This window comes from Nesoenas mayeri (genome assembly GCF_963082525.1).
Source record: "Nesoenas mayeri genome assembly, chromosome: Z".
Classification (NCBI taxonomy): Eukaryota; Metazoa; Chordata; class Aves; order Columbiformes; family Columbidae; genus Nesoenas; species Nesoenas mayeri.
In genome coordinates this window covers 50,328,819-50,351,504 of record NC_137542.1, presented here as the reverse complement: position 1 = coordinate 50,351,504, position 22,686 = coordinate 50,328,819, and the positions used below count along the sequence as shown (strand labels likewise).

The 22,686-nt window shown below is 36.8% G+C and overlaps 1 protein-coding gene across 3 annotated transcripts in view; it reads right to left on the bottom strand.

Moving 5' to 3' along the window:
* Positions 1–22,686, bottom strand: part of PDE4D (phosphodiesterase 4D) — a gene marked incomplete at its 5' end in the record, with an annotated part of 511,345 nt that overhangs the window by 254,265 nt on the left and 234,394 nt on the right. The gene's annotated exons all lie outside the window — the stretch shown is intronic.

Here is a 22,686-nt window from a genome sequence, read left to right as displayed (position 1 = left end):
TATCCATACCTGAACACAGATAAATAGAAGACAAATATTTATGATATCCAGAAATTGTTAAGATTTGTTTTTTCTCAGACTTTCTCAATGATCTTATCCCAAGTAGGTAAATCAGAGTTACAGGCTGAAAGACTACTGTTGGCCTCAAAGTTTATTTTTTTTTACATATGACATAATCACTTTGTTTAAATAAGAATCATAAACAAACTCTTTTTCAGTGAGAAACTGGTAATACCTAACAACAGTAACCAGTATTCCCTCACTAAGTTTCATATATCTAAATTTCAGTGAGCAACCAGTTGAGACAAAAACATGATTTGACGCAACATGAGCTGGTAAGATCTGCATTCCAAGCGAAAATTGAGGTTGTTCTCCATACATCAAGCTATTGTGATTTGGGGGATTCCCTGCTAAAGGATGTTGTAGATGAAAATGTTTACATCATAGCTTTCAGAGGAGACTGGACGAAAACTTAGAAAATATTTGAGCTGAAAATAATTGGAAACTGGCAGAGTACTTGTGAGAAGTATCATACTGAGCCTTCTCTGCTTACAGCCAGAATACCAGTCTAAAGGTACCATTGGTTTCAACCATTACATCCACTCCTATAGTACTCTTACACGATATAACTTCAGCCTATAAAATAATCTTGAACTAAGGCAATTCTATCTGTAAAAGATGACAGCTACAATGATCTGAAGAATTATAAAGAAGTTAAGCTCCATGTTCCACCACTATTTTTCAATCGGCATGTACTTCTCTCTGTCTTTTAATTTCTACCTCACCACTGCCCCTGAATTACTATGAGTTCTAACAGTGTCTACTATAAAAGCAAAAATCTTGATTATAGTCTTTATACTCAACTATAATAGTAAAGAGCAGGTAAGACATTTCTTAAAAACAAATGCTACAGAAAAAGGCTTTTGACGCTTCCATTTATCCCTCTGTAGATCTGCTAAACAGAACAGGAATGTCATTAATTACCTTACCAAAATGTATTTTGATATTGTCACAGGAAACACAAAATTAGATCAGTAATTTGCTATTAAAAAACAACCTGGGAAGTACAGAAATAAAAGTAAGAAAGTGAGGAAACAAAAATAAATAAAACTAGCTTTTTAATGTAATAAGCATTTTGAATAATAAGATATTCATGTAAATATAAAAATGTATTTCCAATAGGATGGTTCCTGATTTCTCTAGAATAGTATCCATCATATAACTGTATCATTATTAAAAAAAAAAGACAGTAAGAACCTCAGATCTCCAGGTCCAAATTGCAGACAAGAGAAAACCATATTCAAACTACCGAATAATGGATTTTGTATGTTACACAATGATTTTTATTTTTCCCCAAAAAGCAACTTCTAATTCCCATAAATAGAGGAAGGTATACATTCATACATTCTATCATTTTCAAGACTGAAAAGAAAAAAAAAAAACAAACTGAAAATATACGTTTTGCATTTAGGTTAGAAGCTGTCTTGTGTCTTCTTAGCTCCACTGCTGACAGACAGTCACAGAAAATCACTGTGTCCTCAGGGGAGATTTGGGGGATATTCAAACTTCAGATTTGTCTATAATCTTCCCACATGAACTGTCACAGGAGACACTTATTGGCCTACAACCTTTTGTGGTCCTTCTCAAATCTAGATCTAATGTGACTTATGCAACAGAATCATAACCAAAGAGAAATAGTGTCAAACATATCAAGCAGGATGCCAAGAAGGCAGAACTGAACAAAGCTGTGTCTTTCAGTATTTGAAAATTCTCTGCTTGTTCATTAACCTCTGACATATCCTCCTTCCTGCAAGCCACTCTCTAAGCCTCAGTGCTTCACATCTGCTATAGTAATATAGCATACAGTGTTTGTTTTCTCTGCTATTAAAAAGCATGAAAATTGATAATATGTTGACATTACAGACATTTCACTATTTCCTCCAAAGGTTCTATATGACAGAAGACTCTTTGTTATAGTTTTACCTGTTAAAACAATGCAAGGTGGGGCTTTTTGTTTGTTTTTTGTTTTTTCAAAAATATACTTCTAAGTATGTTGTTTCTGTTTTTATGTTATATTGTTCAAAAACGTTGGCAGAACTTGGTGAGTTTTTTTTGTTTCTTTGGGTTTTGTTTTCCCAATAATTAAATAAACATACAGCTAAATGTAAAATAAAGTTAAAACCAGACACAGTTTTAGTGTTCTGATGACAAAAACAAACAAGATGCTTAATGGAGCATGGAAAAGTGAAAAGCTCTTTTTCAAGTATTGCATCACGTTATTTTTTTAATCCTTCCAACAATCACACAGTGTATAGATCTTACACTTTGAGTTAGTTGTACAATAAACAGGCAGTCAGAAAAAAAACATTGAAGATGGAAGTGTTCCCTTTAGCATGCTGGGAATATGTTGTTATCTTCGAGGTTTATAGGCCATTTCATTGCCCCTCAAATTTAACATTAGTATATTTCTTTTGCTAATAACCTTAGCTTGTAACTGTTGAAGGAAACCATGACGCAGGAAGGTACTTCACACTGGAAAGAACAAGCTTGAAGAAATACGAGTGTCATCTCTTAGCTGTAGTTATTAAAACTTGCTTAAGCGAAGACACTGTTTCCATGACATACCTACATAAAGTGATAGGTATGAAGGTCTCACAATGACAGACAAGGCATTGTGCTTTTTTTTTCTAGTTTTTCTGCTGTTCTGAAAATTGCAAGAAACCCATGTCTGACCAAAGCTGAAAAATGCAATTTATGAAAAATTTTGTAAATAATTATTTTCTTAAAGAATATTATGCAAGAATAATAAATTATACAGCAAACTACAATAAAAATCAAAACTGCATTACTCCTTCTTTCCTAGGTTTAGCAATACTAATATCAAACAATATTACCTTTTCTGGTTGAGCTGAATGCAGGAGCCTTCCTGCCATCTATTTCTTGAGAAAAGGTTCTATACCATTTTCTGAAGTAAAAAAAAAGCCCAGCCAGACTTTCCTACCTACAGTCCCAGAACAAGTCCAGCCCTCTATCAGTTCTGTAGAAGAGTAAGGTATTCCAATCCAGGTCTAGCTGCATGTAATTTTTCTTTTAACTGTTCCTTATTTCTGAGAGAGAGTAATAGGTGATGCATCAAAACTAAGCACAAGGTCTTAGTCTATCAATAGAATGCTAGCTATATGCACAGTTAACCAGTTTCAATTACCTATAGACTTATATTTGATTCCTCCCCCAACCTATACTCTGATCCATGCGTCACCTCAGTTTTTACCTGAAGTGTGGCCCAAATGAAAAGATTACCCTGAAGGATTCTGAGGACACTTATCTACTGTCTTGCATCTTAAAAAAATCTGCATTTAAAAACAAGTCTGGGTCAAATGCAAAATGACAATTTTTTAAGTAATCATCTTAGATAGGATTTAGTGAAAATGGAAATATTTGGATTGGCATGAAACTATCAGATTGGTAAAACAGATCTTCTCAAAGCATTTAAGCCACAGAGTGACACTGGATAAATAGCTTCATCAAGAATAATAACTGTATGAAAACAGATGTTACTGTCTAATTTATATATATATATATAATTTTCAGGACTCATACACAAGACAGGCTCAATGAAAAGTACCTCTTATAAAAGAATTACCAAGATTTAATCTACAAGATTAATAATTAGATCTGAAAAGAATACAAGAAAACAATGTACCTTAAAAACCCTGCTGAAACACTGATTCACAAGGGAACAATTAATCCAACAGTTTCAGAGTGGTTTCAGAGGCTGTGTTACTGAGATCAGCCCTCACTTCGAATGAGTATTATTAACAACATGTAATTTTAGGATATTTAATACCTTGCAAAAACATACTTTCAAAATGATCCAGAACGTTATTAAATAATCAAGGGTTTGATGTCCAACAATAACCATCCTTTTACAGAGGACATTATCGCCAGTGAAAAGCACACTGTGGCTCTGATGGGTGTGAGCCTCAGGTCTTCCACCACACACAGCTGATTGAGTTGAATGCTGGGCCATGGTGTGTCCTGGGGTTTTTCCTTGCTGCAGCATAGCAACTAAAGGCTTCGGAGAATCCCTGAGGACACATGAGGTCAGAGTCAATATGCTATTCCTCCTATACAGGAGGAGGGTCAATTCCAAGCAGAAATGCTAACAATACTCAGTGTACTGTTTAGAACAATAAAACAAGCTGTTTAACACAGAATCTTTTGTTTCTTATTCCTAAAAGGCAAACCTTTTATCCTCAGCTATTTGTTTTGACATTGAAAAGCCTGCAATCAACTTACTGATTCTGAGGGATAGCTGAAGTATAATAATTCTGGAATATTACATTGAATAAAAAATCTATTCAGAAACAATTTTCAGATTTGAAGCCTGGAGTTTGGCACACAAATGCTAATAAATGGCTTGACTTTGACAGATATTTAGCCAGCTCAGCTCTCTTTGACTTCTGTCCATATTTTCTAAAATTAGAAACTGATTATTTCACTGGTTCCAAAAATCAATTTCTTGTGCCAACAAGTGGTGGTTTATTGTAGTTTATTAAAAAAAAAAAAAAAGGCCCTTAATTTTTGATTAAGCAAGGGTAGGGTTGCATTTTGTGGGGTATGGGAAGGTGGGAACCTGGATTATTTTAAATTTCCACTTTTTAGCCAAGATTTTTCATTCAAACATGTTGATTTAACTAGATCGCACTTCAGATAAGAAATAAATTGCACTGAAAGGAAGAAGTGCGAGCATACTGCCACACATATCTAGGGAAGGAGAAGCTATTAATTCCAAAGTGTTTTCTTACATGGTTATTAACGTAAAATACAGACTCTAAGCAAACACAGAAAAAACAGTCATTCTTTCTAATTTTCCCCAGTCTGTCTCAGTATGTTGCTCTGTGTTCAGTAGCACTTGCGCAGTGTTTGGAAGGGCATGATCATGTGTAACCAATGCTGGGGACAAGCAATGACTGGCTCTTTCAGTGCTAACAAATATTTGTATCGCCTAAAAGAGAAAGAATTAAATGCCAAAGACGTGAACACTGACTTGAGCCCAGTAAGCAATTGTCAGAGAAAAAGAAGGGGGAAAGCAAAGTGAAACACTGAGACTAGATGACATTTAATCTTTTTATAATTATAAACCAAAAGTAATTCAAAATATCTCAGGGTGAAGTCTTGATTCTGCAAAATTTAAAAAAAAAAAAAAATCACTGAACTGATTACCTCACAATTGAGGCTACTTGAGTAGGCCATTTGAGAATTCTGACATAGGTTTTCATTGCTGTCACCAGAAATGTAAGAGCTACTTAAATTGTCAAAAATACTTTTGATAGGAGAAAAAAAATCAAGTATGCAGTGAGTTTTCCTCCTACAATTATGGTCATGTGTCATATAGGTTTTGAGATAATTTCTCTCAACAGAAGACTATCAGAGACAGGAACTATTTCTGTGGTGCTTTTGCAAAGTGAGTCTTTTAACACTGGCACAATTTTCCAATTACCTACAGTTGCTGCTTGTTGTTAGCAAATGTTGTTAGTTAGGATTTTAGAGAACTCCTGGAGTATCACCATCCCATCTTATTCCTTTCATAATCTAATCAAGCTTTCTCTTAAAACTATCTTGAGATTTTGGGTTTCCACTGTATCTACTACCTTTCAACCTCTTCAGATTAGAATTCTATTTAATATTCAGTCAAAGCAGATTTGTATCTATTAAAAAGTAAAATATCATTTGCAATGGAAGATTTTAATTATCCTTGTACTCCTTGTGGCAATGTACCTTTTTATCTTGCAGATCTATAAAATTATTCTGTAGTTAATGTGATCTATGATGTTAAATTACTTTGGCTGCGTTTTTTGTTTGTTCTGCCCAGCTGTGATGAGGACACAGGCCCTTGTTTATCAAAAAGATAGTTCAGAAAATCTGCACGATTCTCTTTTTAATAACATCTGAATGTCAAGATCAAGGGGCTAAATCATGACATGGTACAAATGAAGTCTAATAACATTGAAACAGGTGTCTGATGTGTTGCAAAGTCAAAGGTATCATTAGGACTACAGAAAGAGGAGAAGAGCAGTCACATGGGTCCTTAAGAGTGACACCAGTAACGTTAGTGAGAATAATAGCTGCTGACGTCTCAATGAAATTAGCTACAGCAGAGCTGGATTATGAGGCACTGAAATAGTACTTAGAGAACTCAGAACTGACCTATTAATCACATATAGAGCTAAAGAGCCCTACTGGGTACTAAAAGCCTGCTTCTTCTCACCAATAAGAATGTAATTCAATAGAAACTTTCTGATATTTATAGTCACAGTCCTACACAGAAGTAGGGTATGTGAGACAAAAATCATGCAATAAGTATTCTGAAAGTTGTGTTAAATAACTTCCATTTTGAAGAGAGAAAAAAAAAATAACAAAAATTAAAAAAAAAAAAAGAGAGAGAAAAAAGAAAATTTAAAAAAGGAAGGTAATAGATTTGTTAGTTTATAATTTCTGGAAAATATTTTCTCATAAATCTGCTACCCTTTAAAAGTAGAAAACTTTTTACTCCATTCCAGTAACAGTAATCATGTTTTCAATCTTGCATGTACTAGCACCGGTGTTCTGTAACATGTACAGAAAGGTGTGCAGCAAGAACAATACAGAAAAATGTAGTAGGGGTACTAATCTTGTTTTATGAAGAAAATATATAAGTGTTTCATTGGAAATAAAAATAACTGACAATGTCATCATAAAATTATTGAAAATAACTGTGACAAATTAAATTAAATGCAAATGAGCAACTAACATACCAAACATTACTGAAGAATTAAAAAAGGTGGAAGCCTTCTTAAAAATGACACAAATTATAAGCTTGGAAAGTTATCTGGAAGTTGTTGAACAAGCAGCCTTTAAAATGTCAATCTATACTTTGTCTGTAGTTTGGAAAAGCAAAAACATTTTTAGGTATTGCCAAATATACAAGCTAAATCAAAACAGAAACTATTCATTTAATTGAATGAGACAGTAAAAAATTAGTATGCCTGTCACTGTATTTCAGATATTAACACTACTGCTCCTGACAGAATATGCATGAGGGAACTAAAGTGATATAAATTTTCACCCAAATAAGCCATGAATAATGTAAGAAAAAATTAGGCTGTCAGTGAAAGATATCAAAGCTCGTAGTATCTGTTTAGCATGTTAGCAAAAAAGCCTACTATATTTCTTTGAGTTCCTTAGTTTATTAGAAAAAAATAGAAATCAGAAATTTGGGAAAAAATATGTATTTTGTCTGGACATACAGAAAATCTTCAGAAGAAATAAGAGAACTAGTAGATCTGTGATGCATAGAAATTAAGGACATTGTATACTTTATATCATATTTAATGGATCATTATATTGAGACTATTTTATAGAGCTATTACATAAGAGATCAGGTTGAAAATACTTGAATTACATAGCATAATGAAAATGGAAAGCTATCATCAAAGTTATATTGAATTATAGAAAGCAGTTGTGCTGGATTGTGTTCTAGTTTTTTGATCCAAATGAGCTGAGGCCTGTGTATTAAAAGACTATTATAATCTAAAAAGGGAAAAGGAAAAGAAGTTGCAAATAATGCTGCTGAAGGAACTATATTTTTGATTCAGTCTAATTCAAGGAAAAAACAGTATAAATTTGGATTATTCTTAAATTATTTTTAATCTGTTTTTCTCACTGAGACGAAAAACCTATTGAGATAAGAAGCTGCTGGTAGGAGCATCATAATTTATTCAAGAGCTCACCTATGAGACAATAGGGTCTATATTGAATTGCTTCTGTTGTTTGCAGATTGCCCTGTTCACCTTGATATAGAACAACTACTATCGGAACATTCCATAAAAAAATATAACAACTCAGAGAAAAGGACAGAATTAAAGACACATAAGATTACTGTGTGGCCTTACATTTAGGGTATTCTACAGGACTACGGAATGGGAGAAAACTTAAATATAATTCTCTGCATCCTTGTTGATATTTTTGGCAGATGAGGATTCCATCAAAACCATAAACTCTCATTTGAGCTTGGCAGACTGCTCCAGCACAGAACTACCTACTTCCTCTTATGCTGCACCTGTTTACACATTGTTCATGCAATTTAAGCCAAAATTGTTGCTGGTATTGACTGAAACCACATTTTCAAAGAATGCATTCTTTACTAAAATAAGGTTAGATAACTTGGTACAAAAATTTTCCACAGGTATCAACCCTATTTTCAAAGGTCTAAATGATGTTTTGAATCATCTTCCTGAATCTATTATTAGATGAATAATCCATTTTGTTGATGATTGCATCAATCTCTCCTAGTTTTAGTCATCTTAAGAAAAGTAACTGGTCACCAGCGATCTATTTTCAGACAGGTAAATAATTAATATATTATTTTAAAATGACAACATTAATAGTGAAAATGGAAAGAGAACCCAAATAGGTAGCAAAGATAATTTAAAATATATTAAGCACTATATTTGCATATTACATATTACGTATATTACAGATACTATACAGGAACTATTTGAAATATACCAGGTGCATGGTTAAAGAAATTCAATCTCTTCTCTTTTACTCACAAAATTTAGTCCTCAGAAATGAGAGACGGTACTCCTTAGTGATTACAGACAAATACAACAGACCCCACAGAATATAATTTGGAGTTCTCTCTCAGAAAAATATCCAAACATGTTTTAAACTCCTAAAGTGACACACACACACACAAAAAAAAGTAATTAAATGAATTCATTCACCAGAAAGAATCATAGAATCATAGAATTATAGAATAGTTTGGGTTGTAAGGGACCTTCAAAGGACATCTAGTCCAACACCCCTGCAGTGAGCAGGGACATCTTCAAATAGATCAGGTTGCTCAGACCTCCATCCAGCCTGGCCTGGAATGTCTCCAGGGATGGGGCATCTACCACCTCTCTGGGCAACCTGTGCCAGTGTTTCACCACCCTGATCATAAAAAATTTCTTCCTCATGTCTAGCCTGAATCTCCCTTCCTTCAGTTTAAAACCATTACCCCTCATCCTATTGCAACAGGTCCTGCTAAAGAAGAAACTTAAAAGTAGAAGGGACGTTCTGGCTGGCACAGTCCAGTTGCCGTGTTGTCTCAGATGCCACACCATACAACCCTTTTCACAGCTATTTTTAACAGGCAACAGTCAATTTCTTTCATGCTTTTCTCCAATAGGCTTTGGAGGGCTGTTCGAAAGCCTCCCTTGTCTGACAGAATTTAGGAGTACTCTAATTACCAGCCTGAAGGTCCGAGTAGCCCATTAAATCCCATTGATTTGTTCTATTTTGCTAACACAGCTCTAACAGAGAAATATTAGAAAATCCAATGCAACGGTAGCTAAATCTGCCTAGCAGTTGTTGGTTTAACTTGGTCTTAAAACTCTGCAATGATAAAGGATTCACAAACATGACATTTCTCTTACCATCTGAAGCACATCTTTATCAAAAACAACTTTTCAGTTATTTTTTTTTTTACAAGAATCCTTTTAGACTCTGCAGCCATCCATCTCCCATCACCACAGGTACTTACATTTAATACAAAAATTCTCTGACATTTGCCATTAAATTTCACTGTACATAAGGAATTCTGATGCTCAATAGCTGAAAACCTCTGCACAGTAACAAAATATATTGCTTAATACATGGTCTACCCTACATTTCTCATGTCTTTCCCTGTTCTGACTCTTAATGTAAACAAAAAGAATTCAATGAAATCAGGTATTTTTCTCCTGAAAATGAAACTGCATTGATTCATAAAAGTGTCTTATAAAAATCCTTGAGTCTAGCTTCCTAGAATCAAGCTGGCAGTGACTGAAAAAAAAAGGGAAACATCACACTCGTTTTTAGAAAGGGTAGAAAGGAAGACCCTAGGAATTACTGACTTATCAGCCAAACCTCTGTGTGGATAGATCATCGAACAGATCCTCCTAGAAACTATGCTAAGGTATATGGAAAACAGGGAGATGATGCAAGACAGCTTTCCTTCTCTCTAAACTGGAGAGATATGGATTTGATGGATGGACTGTTTGGTGGATAAGGAATTGGCTGGATGGCTGCATCCAGAGAGAAATGGTCAATGGCTCAATGTGCAGATGAAGATCAGCGGTAAGTGGTGTCCCTCAGGCATCTGGATCAAGACTAGTACTATCTAATATAATGTCTTCATCAGTGATATAGACAGTAAGACTAAGTGCACCCTCAGAATATTTGCAGATGACACCAAGCTGAGTGGTACAGTTGGCACATGTGAGGGATGGGAAGGCAGTCAGAGGGACCTGGACAAGTTCAAGAAATGGGTCCATGTGACTATCATCGGGTTTAACAAGGCCAAGTGCAAGGTTCTGCACCTGGGTTGGGGCAACCCCTGGTATCAATGCAGGCTGGGGGATGAAGGGATTGAGAGCAGCCCTGTGGAGAAGGACTTGGGGGTACTGCTGAATGAAAACTGGACATGAGCAGGAAATGTGTGCTTGCAGCCCAGAAAGCCAACCATAGCCTGAGCTTCATCCACAGGAGCATGGCCAGCAGGTCAAGGGAGGTAATTCTGCCCCTCTGCTCTGGTGAGACCCCACCTGGAGTCCTGAGTCCAGCTCTGGAGCCCTCAGTACAGGAAAGACATGGACCTGTTGGAGAGGGTCCAGAGGAGACCACTAAGATGATCAGAGGGCAGAAACAGCTCTCCTGTGAGGACAGGTTGGGAGAGTTGGGGTTGTTCAGCCTGGAGAAGAGAGGGGTCCAGAGAGACCTTACTGTGACCTTTCAGTACGTAAAAGGGACCTATAAGAAAGATGGGGACAGACTTTTTGGCAGGGCATGTTACGATAGGACAAGGGGTAATGGTTTTAACCTAAAAGAAGGGACTTTCAGACTAGATATATAAGGAAGAGATTTTTACTAAGAGGGTGGTGAAAGACGGGAAGAGGTTGCCCAGGGAGGTGGTAGATGCCCCATCCCTGGAAAACATTCAAGGCCAGGCTGGATGGAGCCCTGAGCAACCTGATCTAGTTGAAGATGTCCCTGCTCATGGCAGGGGAGTTGGACTGGGACCTTTGAAGGTCCCTTCCAAGCCAAACCATTCTATGACTCAATGTGCTTTTCATGTAGGTTCCCACAAGAGATTCAGAACACTAGACAAAATGTCTTCCTTATTTTTATAGACATGCAAGTGCATTTGCTGGTTTTTTCATTGTATCTCCTAACAAACATCAACATTAGTGTAAAAGTTACATGGATAAGAGTAAAGCACACTGAAGTCTCTTTTGATACCAGAAATATGATGCCTCTTAAAGCCTGTAGTGGTCACTGTTACTATGACAAATCTCCTTCCAACCACACTGATGTCCTCAACTTTGTCCTGAAAGCTAAAACTGACACATCTTGAATACTCAACATTTTTAGAGCACTTCAAGCACTGGTGAACATTAATACAAGTAGGTTTCTCAGAAATTTTTATATGCTTCTAATTATGTCATCCTGTGATTTATGTAACTGACAGTTAAAATACCGAGTATATTTTCAACAAGGAAAATACTATGATATCATTGCTCTTCTGATGAGGTTTTAAAGGTTTTCTGATGCTTTCAAAATCCTTGCTGTTACCTACGCTACTGATAATGTGTAAGAACATAGGTGGATTAGCGTGTCACTTCGTAAGTGAATTCTTCCTCTAGAGTTCAGAGACAGCTTAAGCACTTTAAATGAAAGGCTTCTGAAAATATTCAGAATATGATGTCAACAGATTAAAATATCTGGCTAACAGAAATATTGGTTCATAATTACTGCAAACTCCTTTCTGTCTGTGCTTATGTCCTGAACATGTCTGCACAGATGACAATTTTCATTCTACTGGTTCTACACCCACATGTATGTAAGAGACTTCACCGGATCCATTTTCACAGCATATCTGAATTGCAACAATAAGTTGTTGCATGAAGAACATGATGCTTTGCCACCTCCCTCTCCAGTCACCCACCTGTGCAGCCTCAGTCTGAGGGTACAGGAGGTGAGATGTGCTGAGCTGCAAGGGCTTTGCCTGGCCAACTGCTACCAGGAGCTACACAGCCAGGACACAGGAGCCCTTCCCTCAGGGAGAGCACTAACTGAAGCCACTTTCTAACCTACCCTGTTTCTTTAAAAGAACTTAAGTTTTAGAACTTTTTTCTTCTAGCATGTGGTTGAAATCAGACAACAGGTTCCAAAGCTATGAGAGAGAAAACTATATGTATGGTAGTCCTAATTTCTTTAAGAAACAAGGGAAAATAAAATATTGTAAATAGGTATAAATTCAAATGAGAGTCCCAAAGCACTTCTTGCTGCCCAACATTCTCCATCCACTCCCTTGACTGATACCCAGTAAAACACCTGTGAATATATGGAAAGCAAATGGCATTTCAGGAAAGCATGGCACTTAAACTCAGAGTCACAAGTATGCTTATGTATTTAATATTTTCCAGGTATCAAAATCTTTATCAGAAGTATTGCATACGCAGATGAGCTGTCCTTTTGGGGGCTGAGATAGGTCAGGGGTGGGTGATGGCAGAAATGAAACATTTTAGCAAGAGATGCAAAGAGAAAAAATTAAAATCTTGCAGTTATTACTTGATATACTTGTTTTTGTTAGTGTTCTTCTTTAGTTGGTTGGTTTGCAGGGGGTGTTTGGTTTTTTGTTGGGTTTGTTGTTGGGTTTGTTTGTTTTTTGTTTTCTGTGTGGGGTTTTGTGTGTGTGTGTTTTATTTGTTTGTTTCTTTTTAACATAGATGCCACTATCCATCTAATAAAACATTTTCTAAATACAGATTCTAAAGGTCGATCCTTATACATTGTCATATATTCTGTTTCAGGAAGTAAATTTGTTTTGCCCTCCAGATTTATTTTTTTATTTTAATATATGGTACAATGAATGAAGCAATGGCCTGAATATCCAATCTTATTGTAGGATTGCATGAACTGATGGTTAAAAAATGTTCATTATGCAAAAAACTCTTCAAGACTTTATTTATATTCACTTTGCAGCGGATAAGCAATGTTCTAAATCGTCATTTCTAAAATCCTTCTTCTACTTCGTAGAACAAGTGAGTGAGCATCTAACTGGTACAATCCCTAACTTGTTATGACTTAATTTCTGATTTCTGCTTGGTTGCCATAAATAGCCATATATTAGCTTGGCTGCACCTCAGCGTGTATACCTTTTCATGACTGTGGTATTCTCAGTGGCAGTTACTTCACCACAAGCCACATCTACTTGCAAAATGCAATCCTATGGAAACAAATCCAATTAGGCTGTGAGGATTAGACAGCCTATAGAGATTCTGCTCTTGCTAAAGGTATTGTATAGCATATATCTCACCAACATGTGCTGCAATAATTTCAGCATTACAGCATTTAAAGCTTTAAAATGTTTATTATGTAGGTGACCAACATAGCACCTTAACTGTCTTTTTATCTAACTAGGACTTCCTAAGAAGTAAAGATGGTCTGATAACCCAAACTAATCCCCCTATTAAATATTCCTGCCTACTAGTGGAAAGGGTAATTTCAGTATTCGCAAGCTGAACATTGCAAATACTGTTGGATTAGAAAGGTAAAACAAAACAGCAGTCTTTAACTACACCCCTTCTCTTGGCAGTTTCTAGGATTATTATACTCTCATGGGACAGGCCAGTCTGGTACAGATATTCCAGGAGGGAGAGACCACATTCTCTGGCACTTATTCAAAGGGCTTGGAAATTCTCTGGGGGAACTGCACAGTTAACGCTGTACTGAAGAGAATTCCAAGGACACTTAAGATCAAAATCCCAAACAGCAACAGGGAAAGAAAAGGTATTTTTTGATTGGTAACCTTCACCAAATCTGCATTTCAAGCTTCCTGTTTTAAAGTACAGTCAATAAAACTACTCTCTCACAATACAAGAGACAGCTACAAGAGACAGCTAAGAGAAATGTGGGAGGGGTGAAAGTACATTAGAAAAAATAAATGGATGTAGCGATGGGTATCTCTTGGCCTGTACATGAAAATATGCTTTTCTGTATGACACTACCTTAGAATTCAAGGAATTTATCTCCCACTTTTCTCCCAGATGTAAATTTCTTTGTACCTCAATACTCTAAATACAAGATGGGGAAAAGGATTATTTTTAATCTCACCATGAGTTTATGACCTGTTTGGAAAGGAGTGCAATATAAAATGTTAGGAGACAACATGGAGTAACTTTTTCTAAAAATGTTCTAAAGATCATGTGATTGTTCAGCTAGGCATAGAACCAACCTCAGAATTTCACCACATAACTGTTGTGTCAAGCCTTACAACCTGTGAAGGACACACAAACTTTCTGTTACAGTTACATCCATATGATAAACGTAGGTAAATTATTCAATCTGGAGCTACTGGCAGTGTAAAAAATGTGTCTGTACTTCAGATCAACTATAAATGACTATTTGTTAGTGGCTGAAATTAAGAATTTGATAAGTGCTATACAAAAATTGTGAGATCAGGAGCTCTATTTCATTGCAGATGTAAAGACTTAAAGTCATCTGTTTTCATCTCAGTAAAAATTATGTGTTTTCTTGCAGGGGACAAGTTGTCATCCATCATATAAAAGTAACCCCATTAAAATGAGGTAATATAAAATAATACAATCTAAATCAGTTGCTTCATACAATTTCAAATATGAAGCCATGCTACTTTAGAAAAAAATTAAATATGGTAAATCTTCATGTAGAGGAACAATTCTTTAGTTGTCTCTGATGACAAATACATAGATATCAAGTAAGTCTGCTAATTTGCTAAAATATTTAATGTATCATTTCTTTTTCCAGTAGAAGCCAAATTCTCATCCTCAGATGAACCGATCTGTGAATGAAAAACCATACCCACTTAGCTCAGATCACAATGTTTAGAAACAATGTGAGTACCTACAAATCTACTTATAAAATACTTTATAAATGAAACAGCATAAATAATAAGTAATAGTTAATCAACATGTTTAATGAAATAATAATTTAATTTTTCTTCATTATTAAACTATTAAGAGACAGAGGTATGGGATAATTTTTGCTGAGTCAAAGTGCAGTTACAGATTAACTTTTCCCAAAGAAGAGAGGTGGCTCTTTGTAAGCAGGTAACAGTGAAGAGACTGTAGAGTAACTGCATGGACACTCAACAAGTGTTTTATGAGTAAAAGAAGCTTCAATTCAGCTTCTACTATTGTGACTTGAGTTTCCAAGAAGATACAAATCAGGATTACACACAGAGACAGCAAAACTTTCTATAAGTTTGTAAGATCCTTCAGGAAGTAACTTGACAACACAGAAATTTTGCATGCAAATGTGCCATAACTATTGTGTGAAAGACGACAGAGATGTAATTGACACATACAGGTACATTTCTAACCAACCCATCAGGGGTGTTGTCAGGCTTACCTGACTAATGTATCTGGAGAACTTCTAGCTTTTTATGTGGAAACATTACAGAAAGTCAATGCTCTGCTAATACAAGTTATAAATAAATAAACCCTTGCCCTGTTTGCAAACAGAAGTACTGTCCTCTCTTCACTGACATGCTGAATGCTAGTTATTTGCCACCAGACAGATGTCAGGAATATAAAGGAGAATGGAATTCTTTGTTACATTCAGTATCTTACTACATCTTACTACACTCAACCTAACTTGAGCAATAAACTTCAACAATGCCTAAAGGAAAGTAACACCTGTCATTGAGTATAAGAAAGCGGGGAATAAGGTGACCTTTCATACTTAGCAGTACTGTGAAAACCTACTGGCTACAGCAGATTAAACAAAATTCTTTGGTTTTATAAAGACTTCTACCTAGCTTAAGAAATCATTATTCCGCCCTCCCCCCCCAAATTCAGGTTCAAATCTAGATTTCCAAAGGAAGATCTGAGATATTCCTCTACAGGTTTTCTGTTAGTGTTTTAAGTATAAAGTACCTTTAAACTTCATAAATACCGTGCTGAAAAGCAGTTCAGAAAGAAGCTTTTTTTTTCTTCCCCCACTGTAAAACACACACAATTTTCTAGACCAAGTAAATGAGTACATATCTGCATGAAACATTTCATCCTGGTTTGGGTTAGAAGAGTTATGCCATGAGAAGAGCATAGCATTGTCAGATTCAGTTCCCCATGATAACTCAGTGAGCTGAGATGACTCATTATGTCCTAAGAACATTAAAAAAAATAAAAGAGTTTATGTCGTGCATTAGCATTGAGATTTTCATTTCCCATCAGTTTTCTTCACAGTTACATGTTGTTCTATTCTTACAAAATGGAAGAACCTGCATAATAATGGAAAGCCAAGCCATTTTTGGCAGGCCAAAACCCACGTGAGTTTCTATAAAATGTAGAAGTAAACAATTTATTATCATTATTTTACAATACTGGCAAAACCAAAAGACAGAAGCTTATTAAAAACTGAATTCATTCAGAGATTTGCTAAGGTGTTTTTCAAAAAGTTAGCTAGTCATCAAATTAATCTGAAGCAAAGAATAACGTATGACCATGCATCCACATAATTTTCCATTATATGCAGTACTTAGAGCAATAAGGATCAAATCAAGAAATTACAGTGGGATTAAAAAGGAACTTAAAAAGGACTTTTTTTTGCTTTGTTCACTGCCTTAGTAACCAAATTAAATTGATTTCATTTGATCTTAACAGGCCAAAAGCTGGCAGAAGAGGATGGACAGCGGTAAGTTACATTTTTGAGTCTGAAAAGTTTGACTTGTAGATTAATTTCAAATCTGTGCCAGTTTAGACACAGATATTCTTGAACACAGGATCTCACTTCTGTTTTTCCTATAGTAAAGCTAAAAGGCATGTGCAATGTTTGTTTATGCAATTAGGCAAGCCAAATTTGAATACTATGTTATCTTTATTTTGTTTGGCATCTAAAAGGCAGATGAAATGTAATGACAAGGAAAGCTAGGTTATATAATTCAGCAGTAAACGTTTCTAAAATTGTTTTCAGTGTGAATGGCAGTAAGCTGCCTATTGTTATACATAATTTATGTTGTATACTGTATAATGTGGTAAGTAGTTATAAAATAACACTTCTCCTACTATCATCATACACGTTTCTTACTATTGCTAGGACTAGCTTTACCCTCACCTAGGACATCACTTGCCTCAGCCACTGCACCCCTTAAATTGTCTGTATTTTGTACTTACTTCTCTACAATCCAAAGAGTTTGAAACAGTTTCGGGCAAAATACCCTGGTTTTTGTCTGCCCCAACCTCAAGCTCTAAATACCCTTTAGAGTCCGTTGAGATTATAGCTACCTTTATTTGTCTGATAGAGTTGTGCTCCCATTTGTACTGCCTGGGAACATATATATTTTATAGTTGATTTTTGCCAGCAGTCAGTTCCTACCTATTACCAACATTATCAGGAAGGCTCAGATACTGCAATTCTCACTACACTTCGAAAAGCTTATAGGTTCACATGCAAACCCTACTCTCAGTGCCACCATTTTTTTTTTTTTTTCCCTATTCTTTCACTAAACCCACATAGAGGACAAAACATGAAAACTCATCCACCACCTTGACTGGTTGCACACCTTTACAATCTGGGACATTTGAAACAATATATTGTATTTCATAAGGCTTCGTTTTTTATCCCACTCGACTCTTCCTTCCCGTATTCCATGTGAGACAAGCAGGAACTAGCACATGAAGGCACAGTGCCTGTCTCTAAGGTACAGAAAATAACCTAAAAAAGCAATATCTCTAAGGTACAGAAAACTATTAGTCCTACTTCTGAAATACTTGTTTCTGTATGCACACAAAGATTACAGGCATTATGATGTATATGATGCTGGCCACAAAATAACTTTGATGTGTTGCATCAGCATTGGAGAATCACAGAATCACAGGACGGTTGGGGTTGGAAAGGACCTCTGGAGGTCATGTAGGCCAACCTCCCTGCTTCTTAAAGATTAACGACTTATATTTGTGTTAAACAAACATAGAACTAATTGGGTCCTATGAAAGATACCCTTTCCTTTATCTTCATTAACATCCTTTAATGGACATCTCTAAGTAGCACAAGGGGAGGCTCTGTACATATAGAAGAATTTTCATTATGCCAATGCCTATTCACAATGGAAAAGGTTGGCATACTTTATAGGCAATGCATGGATTTGTGAAGGTTCAGAATTAAAAGAAAAGCTGTGACTGGCAACTTTAAACGCTGGCATCCATAAATACTCCTTACAGACCTACTGTAGCATGAATAAGCAAATTTGCCAATTGTATGAGAGATGAGCAATACCATGCTAAAAACATTTTTATTCTAAATTAAGGTCTATGATTTGGTAAGTGCAAAGATAGGCATGGTATAACTTGCAGTCAATTAAAATAGTATATGTAGAACATATCATTATCTTCATACATCTCCCCAGCAAAGACCTCTGCCAGGCTTTCCTAGACAATGGGTTCACATGCTGTGGCAGACAGCAAGGGGCTGGCACAGAGTACACAGGGAATCGGGTAACTACCTTTTAGAGAAGACAAATAAGAAACGTTTTGTTCCAAACCCATTTCAGCAGACTAGGGTTTGCGTTTGAAAACCTCATAGTCACAAGATGAACCCTGGGGGTTAAAACATGCTTAAAATAATTTCTCCCAAGTTATTAAAAACAGAAGTAGGCCAAATTCTTAGAAGACAATGGAAACGGTTTTCCTGTTAGGTGTGAACTGCAGTACCCTTTCCAACACACCATGATAAATAAACTGCCAAAGAAACCCAAAACCAAAACCAAAAAATGAAATATGTTCAAGATCACATTATTCATTCTTTACCTGACCTGGTTTGAAGCTGGCTCTAAAAGGATTTTATGTAAACTAAAATGGTCTTGTGGAAAGATGCAATAAAATGTAATTTAAAAAAAAAGGGGGGGGGGGGCAAAAAAACCCCCCACAGCCAATAATAGATGCCTTCAAACGAGAGCGTGCTTACCAACTGTTTATTACAAGTAAGCGCCAGGAACGAGTGAGCCGGCAGCGCCTACCCCCCCACTCCCGCGCTCCGCCCCCCCGCGCTCCGCCCCCTCGCGCTGACGGCGGCTCTGGCGCTGCCGCCATTGGCGCAGCCACCGCCTCCGACAGATGACACCGGCTGACGGCAGCGCCGCTGCCGCCGGGGCCGGGGGTCTCGGCTCGGTACCAGCCCGCTGAAACACAACTTGGGAGCGCCATGCAGGCAGCCTCCCTGGCTTTTAGAACTTTGCTAACACATTTCCCGGGGAAAATCCTTTCTCAGGTTTTCCTGCAAACCAGTGAAGTGCAGGGGCTGACATACGCTTAGGGAAAATCTAACAAACCTGCACCCTGAAGCCAATCCCTCAACTTGAATGCGATTCTTTTTAACTGAGCTTCCATAATATGTCTGATATTTTGAAAGAATCAATATTTACCCAAAGATCAAAAGTTTTCTAGGGAAGTATTTTTGCCCCAGCAAATATTCACTAAGGCTTTAATTCCAACATCAGTAGCAAGACATGACGCAACAACTACTGGTAGAATTTATAACCAAGTTAACTGCACTATATTGCAAGGAAAGTTACAGAGACATATAGACGCTTGTGCTACAAAGAGGAAACAGATGTTTTAATGATGATAGAGGGATTTTAATGCTATATGACTGTGTCCCGAACAGCCACATTTGCGATACTGCCATACAAAAGCATTTCTTAAAGATTACTGAATTATCATGTGAATGAGCATTTCTTTCTGTTTTCAGGTCATTTGAATGTATATAAATAAAGAAGTTCCAGAAAAAAAAAAAAAACCACAATATCATAGGGGGGGAAATACGTCTTCATCATTTCCTTCAAGTCAGGCTAAGAAAGAAATGGGAAGAAGTGTTCTTTTGATACAGGAACAAAATACATCTCCCTGCTCAAGAGGTTTTATAACATAAGAACATGACCATAACAGCACAATTTTTCTGACTTGCCTGTTTTGTAAAGGCAAAGGAGTGACAAACTCATTTACTTCATCTCTACATCTGTAAGACTTTAATTTTTCCCATAGCCTGATTAGTCTTCATTTGACATTAACATAGGGAAAAACATAGCATCTGGTAGTTGCCACAGTATTTTGCAAACAAACACTTTGAGTTTAACAATCTGCAATGTGTATTGATTACTCACCATATCCATGAATGCCTCCTAAAGGGGAAATTATTCACATGCATCATGTTCACAGATCTTCCAACATTAGCGTTTTCCTTGTCAGACAGATTTATCTGTTATGGTATTCATAGATGCATTCCAGAACAACTGCGTGAGCAGTTAACAGCAGGGATTATTGCAAGAATTACTGTAATCCATAAAAATAAAAATTCCCAGGATCCGAAGAAAGACTTCTCACAGGGTTTTCTAGGTACACGTCCATCCATTTATGCCTCACTTGCTATTTAAAAAACATTAACTAATTAGTATACAGAAACTGTTATGACAATGCCAACAGTTTGCCTTGATCCAAGTGCTTTGACTGTGAATTAGAGCATCTTCATATGCAGCATTTTGGACAGTTGGAAAAGGTTAGTCAAAAGATAGTTTCTTGTCATCCAAGCTAAATCAATGGTTAGGGGGAGATGTGTAACTTCAGATTGCTTTGCCATGTTCAGAAATGAATATTGCTTTTTCTTCTTTCTTAGACACATATTCATCAGTGATCACTTTAACGCAGTTTTCCTTTCTTGCAAGCCCAGGGAACAGGATGATGTTTAATAGCCATGTACAACAACCCCAAACTTCTTTCTGAATTTGATGCTGTGGGTTTATTTCTTCAACTAAGAATGAAGGAAGGAAGTATGCTTTTTCCGCTCCATAGGACAGGACTACAGTTAGATATCGTCAAGAAATATGATCATATCATGATCAAATTCATTTTTGCTGTCTAACCCCATAATAAGGCTGCCTGCTCCCTTTAAGTGAAATGACTAAGCTATCGACTCTTGCACTGCAGAACCTTGTTGTTTTTATGTTATACTGTATATAAAACCACGTGCATCAATTTGTACTGCAAAATGAAAGCAAAGCTTTAAGTCCGGTGTTACCTAAGCATTCTTTCTCTGCTGTCCTTTTTTTTCCCAATTCAGCTCCCAGATAGTAGTTATCACTCCTGACGCTCTGGTAAATATCCTCGGGAAGATTCTTATGCCCCAGCTAAAGAGGACGGTGTCTATCTTGAAGCAATGCAGGCAACAGGCTCTTGCTTCCTTTTCCCTGACAAGAATCTCCAGCCCACCCCTGGGGCTCCTTGTCCCCTTCGCCAGCAGCAGCAGCTCCGGACCCCGGCGGACCCGGTGGCACTCACTCTGCAGCAGACAGGGCTCGGCTGCGGTGAAGGCTCTGCCTGGCAGCGGCGGTGCTGGCGTCACGGGGCCCTTCTAGGTGGGTTCTCCTGACACAGCGCATCCTGCCCGGCCTCTCCCACCCACGGGCTGGGGGGAGGGACGGGGCACTGGGGAACAACAGACCAGGAGAGCCTGTCTTAAAACAACCTATTTTTCTCAGGTGATGGAATGGAAAGGAAAAAAAAAAATTGCGTGGAAGTGCAAAAATCCATAGGCAAAGGTGCATGTAGAAAACAGTTCACTATGTTGATCTTTACTGAGATGTAAAAGATGTCTAGAGAAGCTTTTATATAATACTTCGGCATGCCCAGGCCATATATTGCTTGCTTGCCATTCTTTTTAAATGGTTTACCCTGCACTAAGACTTTTTAAACTTCAAATGACCCCTTGCCCTTTCTGACAGGAAATCCTGCAGTGTGGAAGCCAGCTGTAACTTCAATGATATTAAAACCTGTGATAAGACTGTGTGTTTGATTAGGGTGTGGGTGGACTTGGGAGTAACATGATAAGATATTGCGCTGCACATTTTTATAGATCCTGTTTCCTTAAGCTCAGCTGTGTTGCTGTCATAGCTCTGTTCTACAATACCCCAAATTAGCCCTAGTGCAGTTGATGCCCTTCTGGAGAAATAATAAAATATTAAACTACTTGAATGTCACAATGTGTTGACAGTGAAATAGTATTTATTTCAATTCAGCAATAAAAATGGAGCCTGTACTGCTGCACACATTTATATATTACTGTACTTTGAAGACTTGGAGCACCAAAATACAACAGATTCCAAAATTTAAAGGGGCTCTAGCATCATTTATGTCCTACTACTCTATGCAGAAGGTTGGGTTTTCATTTTTCATTTAAATACAACTGTGACAGAAAGCGGGCACTGAAAGTTACAAATATTGAGAATGACAATTAGCCTTTTCTCACTAACAAGTTACAAAACTTAGTATATAATCATGTTCAACAGAGATAAATATTCAGTATAACTTTTAAAAGGACTGGGTAAGCTGTTATAACTGTTATATGTTCATGCTTTATGTAAAAAGCACCCTCCCACACCTCCCCCGATTACTTGGGGATTTTATACCAGAAACATTGTAATAAAATACAGGCAAAACTGTGAAAACTGCAAGGTTGTGTGATTAATCTGAATTTTTAAAAACATTACATCTAACTAGTCCTGTTGTCTATTGCTTTCTCTAGGCTAGATCCACTTATTATGAAATATTAACCACACCAAATGCTACTCAAATCTGCACCATCATTATTATT